Here is a 9,019-nt window from a genome sequence, read left to right as displayed (position 1 = left end):
ACGGCATCACCTTGTAGTGGTAGTTCCCAGTGGGTGTCACGAAGGCTGTCTTCTCCTGATCCTCCGGTGCCTGTGGTATTTGATGATAGCCTTGAAAGCCATCTAAAAAGCTCATCCGAGGATGGCCTGTCGTTGCATCCACCAGCTGGTCTATCCGAGGCATGGGGAACGGGTCTTTTTGGGCATGCTTTATTTAGGTCCGTAAAGGCCACACAAACCCGCCATTTTCCGCTTTTCTTCTTGACCACCACGGTGTTAGCCAACCATTCGAGGTAAAAAACCTCTTTGATAGCCCCTGCACGCTTGAGCTTCATTACTTCGTCCCTAATCGCATCGGCGTGCTCTCTTGATGGGCGACAAGATGGTTGCTTCTTGGGAGTGATGGCCTGGTTAACATTGAGATGGTGACAAATGAAGGCTGGGTCGATCCCGGGAGCTTCGCAGGCATCTCATGCAAACATGTCAATATTTCTTTTGAGAAACTCAATCAACTCCTCCTTCTCCTGAAGAGGCAGCTAAGCTCCTACCCGAAAGAACTTCTCCGAGTCGCCACCAATAATCACCTTCTCCAGATCTTCGCATTTCGCCTCCTCGGCAGTCGTATTGGGGGGCGAAACTGGGGCCCTTGATTGCTATAAATTCTTTTCAGTAGAGGCCGAGGATTCCGCATCAAGCCGATGTGAGACAGCGACCACCACACACTGCCTTGCCGTGGATTGGCAACCACGGATTTCGAGAACTTGGTCCCCTGATGGGAATTTCACCTTCCGATGCAATGAGGAAGCAACAGCCCTTAAGGTATGGAGCCAGGGTCTACAAACGATGGCTGTATAGGGGGAGTAGGTGTCCACCACGATAAAGTTCACCTCCACTATCTCTGGGCCGATCTGGATGGGTAACCTAATCATGCCCTTTGAAGTGACCAGCTTCCTGTTGAAGCTCATTAGGGGAGAGCTATAGGGCATCAAGTCCTCCGATTTTAACCCCAGCCCCTTGTAGAGGTCAAGGTATATAACCTCGGCCGCACTGCCGCCATCCACCATCACTCTTTTCACATCGTAGTCCTCGATTCTGAAAAACTCAAGACGGGATGAAAGTTCATTTTGGCCCTTTTTGGCCCTGGCTGGGACTCCTCGGCAGGCAATTGAGCCACCGATAACACTCGTGAAAGGCGCGTGCCTGTTCTTCCTAGTGCGGCCACGATCACGTTGATCGTCCCTGCGGGTGGCCTTAGGGCAGTATCCTTCCAGGCTTCCTAATGAGTCTGGCCTTGATGACTACTGGAATGATGTAGAAGGTGCTTCAGCTTTCCTTCCCGGACTAGCTGGTCTAGGTAGTTCCAGAGGTTCCTATAGTTTTCTGTGGTATGTCCATGGTCCTGGTGGTTTTGGCAATAAAGGTTTTGATCGCGCCTCATGGATTCTCCCGCCATCTTATTCGGCCACCTAAAGTATGGCTCATTCTTGATTTTCTCCAACATCCGATGTACTGGTTCTCAGAATATAGTATTGACAGTCTATGCGTTAGTTATTCCAGGTTGCCCTACGAAATCTCTCTTCAGGCAGTTGCTGTTATATCGATCTGACCTGAAATCCCTCCTCTCCTAAGGGATAACCTTCTCTCTTCCTCTACCCTGCAACTGGTCTTCCTCCACTCGTTTATACTTATCGATCTGATCCATCAGTTGGTGCATACTGGTGGCGGGCTTGCCAATCAGAGACTTCCTCAAGTCGTGATTGACTGGGAGACTATTTTTGAAGGTGATAATGGCAACATTGTCAAAATTGTCTTCCATTTCATTATATGTCTCCCAATATCTGTTTGAGTAGGCCTTTAGAGTTTCTCCATCATGCATGGATAGCGACAACAAAGCACTCAAAGGCCGAGGAGCTCTACTGTTTGTAACGAAGCGGGAGCCAAAAGCTTGGGTCAACTGCCTATACGAATCTATGGAATTCGTCTTTAGGCCATTAAACTACCTTATTGCCACTGGTCCCAAGCTAGATGGGAAAATCTTGCACATCAGCGTCTCGTTTTTAGAATGGACAGTCATCCTTTGGTTGAACTGACTCACATGCTCCACAGGGTCTGTTTTACCGTTGTAAATGGCGAAGGTTGGCTGCTGGAACCATCGAGGAAGTGTAGCCCCTTCTATGTGATGCGTGAAAGGCGACTGGGAGAGTTGATCCAATGCCCTGCTCATGGCATCGTTTCCCAAGCCCCTAGGAGATGGGCTTTTGCGCCTATGCCTCCGGTAGTGCACTTCTTCGTGAGAAAATGTCTCACTTGGGGGAGTCCTCGATCTTTGTCTATAGTCACCGTCACTTTCATCATCGGAGGGTACGTCAGGCCTAGAACAAGATTGCCTTTGTTGTGCATGTAGCAGCTTTCTTTTCAAATCGTCTATCTCTCGCTGCATGGCCCGCTTATCGTTCTGTTTCTGAGATACATGGCTCCTAACTTCTTCTGGTTGCAGGGCCCGGTTGTTATTTTGTCTCTGGAGCACGTGACTGCCCACACGAAAGTAGCTTTTGCTGGTTTGAGTGGTGTTTACATTTCCCTCTCGAAACCTTCCATTCTCTTCATTTCGATCACGTTCGGGGTTAGGAAAGTTACCCTGTTGTTGGGATCTAGCCGTTCCGGGTTGATGCGAGTCTGCTTGATAAGGGTCTGATCCTACCATGCTTAATTGTTGTACTTACTAACACACAAGCTCTCCCCATAGACAGCGCCAATTGTAGGGTCACGTTTTGCAGCCCAAACCCAAGATGTATGGGATCTTGGACCTGTGAGCCTGGTACAATAAATTTGTAGAGAGTGGGTCGAAGAGCTAGGCCTTAGTGCATGGGTAACAGTTAATATGGTGTTCATCACAGTCAAGCAAAGATGAACTAAGTTTATCAAGGAAGGTTGGTCCTCAGCACAATCCAAGGAGCTTTTTTCTAGTATATGTTGAGTGGCAGGGGTTCCAGAGTCCCCCTCATTGCCTCACTTCACCCCCTTTTATATTAGTTTCCTTCCTCACGATTTAGATTCATAGTACTGATACTTGTTCCATCAGCCCCTCCTTAAAGTTGTTGGGAGTGGTTGTAAAGGCAGAAAAGCATGGCTCTGTCAGGTACAGAGCACTGAATGCAATAATGGCAGCTTTCCCTTAGATATTTCTATTCTTTCCGTCATCCTTTTCTGTCTTAGTACTTTTCCTATTCCATGGAATGACCCGAAGTGCCACTCTCAGTGATAGGCCACTCCCTTTGTCCTCGGCCACACCTGGCCGAGGAAGGGTCATTCCCATGGCCGAGGAGGGGTTCTCCCTTGGACTGGGCCCTTGGCCCAACGTGTATATTGGTGTGGGCTCCCCGGTCTGTTACCCCCACAACCATCATATTCAACTTATAAATTACAACCCAAATTAATCATACAATTACACAATTAAAGCATGAACATGTAACATGTATTATCTTCTGAATTATTGCTTGGAATTTTCGCAATTATTGAAAGAGAATCTGCAAATTTAATTTTTAGAAAACATCATGACAAGGTGAATTTTGTTCTTTTTAACTTTCATAGAAAAAAATATTACCCACATTATTTCAACCCTTATGGAAAAGAAGGTTTACATGTAGCATGCAAAACGTGTTTAATTAACTTAGAGATGTAAAAATTAGTCAACCGACTATGGTAGAATTAAGGTTTCAAATTTTAAATAAAAAAATTCTACAATAATAAAAAATTATTTTTGATAAATATGATTATGAAATGCATTACTTTTCATTAAATTAGTTCAAATTACAAAATAATAATGAGACCACCATAAAAAATAATCACGCGCAACGCACGGATTTGCGACTAGTTATAAATAATAGTTTCTATCATGCACTCAAATATCTCTAAACTTGTTAATCTTTGTAGTGAAAACTTATGGGGGAGATTTAGTTTTCCCCACCCTAACCATGCAATTCCAATGTGACATAAACACTGTACACACAAGGTAATAGACTACAAGAACAGTCACAGATAAGGGATGTGGAACATCTACGAACCTGTTCTGACATTAGTGAAATCAACTATCTCATTCAAGAATGAACCTGTATTAGTGGACTGAAAGTAAAGAAACTTCTGGAATCAAAAAACACAAGAATAATTTTTGGTATCTCACCATGGAGACACATTCCAAAGGTCCATTAAATTGGTTAAGAATTAATTTCTTTTCCTAAGCACTGTAACCATTCTCTCTCCTTTCCCACATTTTCAATACAATTCAAACAGAGTGAAGGGTTTTTTTTTTTTTTTTTTTTTTTTTTTTTTTTTGTGCAGTGATAATGACAGATTCACTTCATTAAAACCACGTGAAAAAATTGTATCCCTAGCCGGGTTGACATGAAAAATCGTACTTCCTATATGTTGAATATCTTATATGAAAAGAGATAACAAGCACTTGCTAGGTTAATCTAGTGAAAGTATCACAAAAAGAAGCCCCAACGCCCTCATAAAAGTTCTCCCAGACAGCGGGTTAATGCACTGCTATTTGCAAACAGCTTAAAAATAAATACAACCCTTATCACCTTAATATGTTGAGAGTGATCATACATGAAGGGAAACTGACTGGTAGATAGCTCAGTTCAAATTATTTTAAAGAATCAGAGAGATCCAATACCAAGAAGACAGAAAGAGGATATAATAGTTCCAAGGTTGGTGAACCATAAAAGACATTTGTTTTTTCCATTGGAATATTTTTAGCATCAAGCCCAAGACAAGATCTTCAAATAAGTCTATCAAAATCAGATTAAAAAAAATGTTGTATCCTATGCACAAAGCTCCTACTTTTTGCAGGTTCCAGGTGAGGTAAATGGGTTCCAGGTGAGGTAAATTTGTAGGCAGTCTTACCCTCATTTTTTTGGGGAGAAGGTGACTGATACAAAAATCATTTAGGTAAGCTACATGAGATACTGAATTAAAAAATAAAGAGATGGAGTGGTTCTCCATTGGCCAAAGTTTCTCTTTATGTATAAAACAATAGCAAGATGTCGTAAAATGAGTGAAAGGAACTTTTCTCAACTATGTTAATCCAGCTTCAAAAGTCATCTTAAGGCATTTATAGAAAGGCACTTACCTTTTCTGATGTGGCATAAGACCCATAATGGACTTCCTTCCATGATAACACTTTTAAGGCAGCAAAGAAGGATTGGACCTAATAAGCAACATTAAAATCTAAAGTGAGCACATCCAACTAATTTCAGTGCAAGAAGTATATCATCTCTTCAAGAGAGAGTGCAGAAAGAGCACAGAAAAACATATATATAGAAGAATTAAACCCATACTTTCTCAACAATGGATGTTAGTCAGCGATGAAAAGAGGCTTCCATAGTCTTTGTTCAAGAAAAATCAATACCAGGCAGGAGTAGGTAACAAAGCACGGTACAACAGCTGCATATACTCAACCAGAGTCAACATTTGACCCTTTAGATACAAAAAACAACTGTCAGAGTTCTGACAATTTAAAAGAGGTAACTATGCATAATACGTAAGGAGTAAGAACTTGAAAGCCATCGCTGCCTGCTTCACCGTTGTATCTGAAAGTAACGAAATTTATTTTAAATGTCCCAGAATCACCAACATATGCAATTACTTTTATCTACAAGTGCAAGATAGAGGGCATGATAATCAGATAAGGAATACAAAATATGAAATGCAATATAAAAGGCAGAATGAACAACCAAAACAAGGATAAAAGCACAAATTTTATACAACTTGATCAACCCCGCGTTAACAAAATGCATAAGGTATTAAGGTTGAAGCTCACAAAGACAAGGAAACAATAATGGCCTCACAATAACTAAAATCATCCAGAATCAAAACACTACCAGCCCCCTTTGAACAATAGTAGAACTTTTTTGAATTGGGATAATAAACAATCCAACTTCTGAAGCAGGGGATATCCAGTTCACTTTTCATAGGTTTCCTAATAAAAAGGATCTTTATTCCCTCTTAAAATTTCATCTAATCATATATGTTGGATGCTTAAATGCAGGTCGCAAGAGATCAACAAGTCTCTACCATACATCAACCAAAGCCAAGCTAATCACAATAAAGACTATTTAAGTCCATACCATTTACCAAGGTGATGAATACACCATGCCAAATTGGTGGTGATGCTTGTGGAGGAAGCATGATCAATGGGTACAAAAGATCTTCATTACGACACCATCAATTAACACCTATCAAGTGAAGCATAGAGATGCCAACAAGAAAAGAGATTTTCCTCTCTCCCTATAGAAACCAACAATTATCAAGCCTCTTTATTTGATTACAGTGGCTTTTAAAGCAGTTGGATGAATCATAATTTTAATTCTTTAAATGAAGACACATTATAGAACCTCTAATGCTGTCTGTTTCCTGAACGATATCGTTTGACTTAAAGTCTTAAACATCACAGCCGAAATCCAAATTGTAATAAATAAATAAATAAATAAAAAAACTGAAAGTTCTCAAAGAGAGAAATTATCACCAACTAAACAATGTTAGAAGAATAATATGTCTAGGGCATGAGCAAACTGAAACCATATTCACAAAGCAACTCCACACAATTTTACAGGGAGATAGAAATCATAGAACTCAATAAGCATAAAATTATCAAAATACCAAAAACACCTTTTTTTTCCCTCTTTTCCCACCATTCATGATAAGCAAAAGCTTCATTATAAAAGGACAGCCAACAATGATCAAACCTTCTTACCAGGAAGAATAATAATAGTAATGGTAATTACAACAATGAGGCAACAATGAAAAGATCAACTAAACTCTTCCATTGTACTGAAGCTGTTTCTCTGGATAAAAACTATGCTACTAATTCGGAAAACATACAAGGCCCTTATCTTAACTGGCACCTCCTGGTGTTTCGAACAAAGATGTCTAGCATTCAAATCTCCCTCCCCTAACTAACAAATCATCCCAAAAAAAAAAGTATCACTTCCCAAGCTAATACAAATCCCTCCCCCCCCCCCCCCCCCCGCCAAATCCGGGAAAAAAAAAATTGAGAGAATTAAAAATTACAGCTAAAGGCAACTTTATAATTCTAATCCTTTTACAATCTTTCTTCAACTCACCAATGTTTTATTAAACACTGACAGATTTCAGCAATGATCTCCAGGTAAATGAAAGCATCAGCATATTGCATGTGAACAGAATTACACTGTAATAATAAATATTTACATGCATACATATTACATACATATTCCAACCCAGTCCATCACTGTATCACTAGATAGACAGTCTTCATTTATGCAGATATTTGAGTGAAATTTAAATAGAAACAAACATTTCTTACAATCTCTCCAACAATGACAAAGATATGATTCATGAACCACAAACATCCAGTTATGCTACCTAACCCACCCTGAAGCCCTCAATCAAATAATGAATAGAAAACAAACAGCTCCAAATTATACAGTGATTGACGTTTCCAAATTGCAGAATGTGGGTTTTCATATTAGGTATTGAAATCCAGAGATGAGTTGGTTATCAATGTGAAAGCCATGGCTTTAAAATTTAAAAATAATAATAATAATAATTAAAAAAAACAAGAATGCTATTCAGTATTCAGAAAGATGCATTACAGTAGAATGTTGGTCCTTAAATTAAATGTGATTTACTGATTGGATTGGATTGGCTGGAACAAATAACAGCAGAATGCAGAATTATGGGGTATATAGAGCAATGGAAAGAGTGGTTGGTTCAAGCAAGAAATAGAAACATTAGAAAGAAAGGAGTAGTAGTTACCTTGTAGATGCTGAGGAATGAAGAGAAGGAGCAACAAGAATGAAAAAGGTAGAATCTGCTCAATCCAACTGAGTAACTTGCTGAATATCATGTCAATGATCAAGACTCGCAATCACTGGAGGCTTTTTAATCTATTGAAGGTCATACTAATCAATTGGTAACCATTTTCTTCTTAGAACCTTTTGAAGGAAAGATGAATAAATTTGTTGCTTTTCTTGGGTGGTGCTTGATAATTTGCTTTTATGGTTCAATGCACATCAGCTATATTAGATTTTCATTTCCTTATACTAATAATTTGTTGTTTATTGTTTAATTTGACTATTTGGTGTCCCAGAAATTGTGGGAAAATGGAAGATAAAAGAGAGTATAGTTTGAATCTTAAATTTTTTTGTGTATGGAACTTGGGATGTAACAGCTTAAAATTTTTATCTTAATCTTTTAAAGGAAACTCTAATTCTTCAAAGCATATCAATTTAAGTAGATTGTTGTGTTGTGGCTAGAATTTTTTTTGTTTGGGACCTTAGTTGGCCTGTTTGGTTGACAAACAACTTTGGGTATTATTTAGCTTATGAGAAATTTTTTGGTATTTTAGGAGTGAGGAAATTCAAAGAATTGAGTTATTTTTAAATTCCATTAGTACCTAGCTTTATGCTAACTGTTGTATGGATAGAAGAATTAATTGGTTCTTGATTTTTGAATACCTATCTATAATACTGTGTACATGGACAATAATTGGGTTTTTAGTTTTAGATTTTGAATTATGCTATTTTTTCAACAACTTGAATTTCTTTTTAGAATTTTCTCTTCTTGAATATCTAGAATACTATGTGCATGAGTTTTAGACAAATCTTAACAATACTATTTCTTTTGGATTTTACTATTTCTTTCCTTATTAAACACAATATGATATAGCTGATGTGTTCCAATGAAGGCAGAAGCAATTGCTATTTTTGGGACATAGCAACTAATACAATCTGATAACTTCCTATAGCCATTTGAAATTCATAACCTAGAATGTTAATAGACATCTTCTCCGAGGTAAGAACAATTGGCCGAGTTAGCAAGTTTGCCACCAACTTTGATCATGTTATGGCAATACAAGTGACTCACTTACAATTCATATACGCTCTATTTTGATTTTCTATGCGAATTTAAAACAATGACAATTAAGTGATTTGTATATGGACACATTGATAAATGTCTATAGTGGACATGGGTGGAATCAATGGCACATTACTAT

At 38.8% G+C, this 9,019-nt stretch overlaps 1 pseudogene; it reads right to left on the bottom strand.

Annotated features, from left to right (window-relative positions):
- Positions 1 to 3,432: 3,432 nt before the first annotated feature.
- LOC115957245 lies at positions 3,433 to 7,870 on the bottom strand (annotated as a pseudogene).
- Between the last annotated feature and the right edge of the window lie 1,149 nt (positions 7,871 to 9,019).

The sequence above is a fragment of the Quercus lobata genome, chromosome 8 (genome assembly GCF_001633185.2).
Source record: "Quercus lobata isolate SW786 chromosome 8, ValleyOak3.0 Primary Assembly, whole genome shotgun sequence".
In the NCBI taxonomy this organism is placed as follows: domain Eukaryota; kingdom Viridiplantae; phylum Streptophyta; class Magnoliopsida; order Fagales; family Fagaceae; genus Quercus; species Quercus lobata.
Note: the sequence above shows the minus strand (reverse complement) of the source record. Positions and strands in the feature narration are given on the sequence as shown.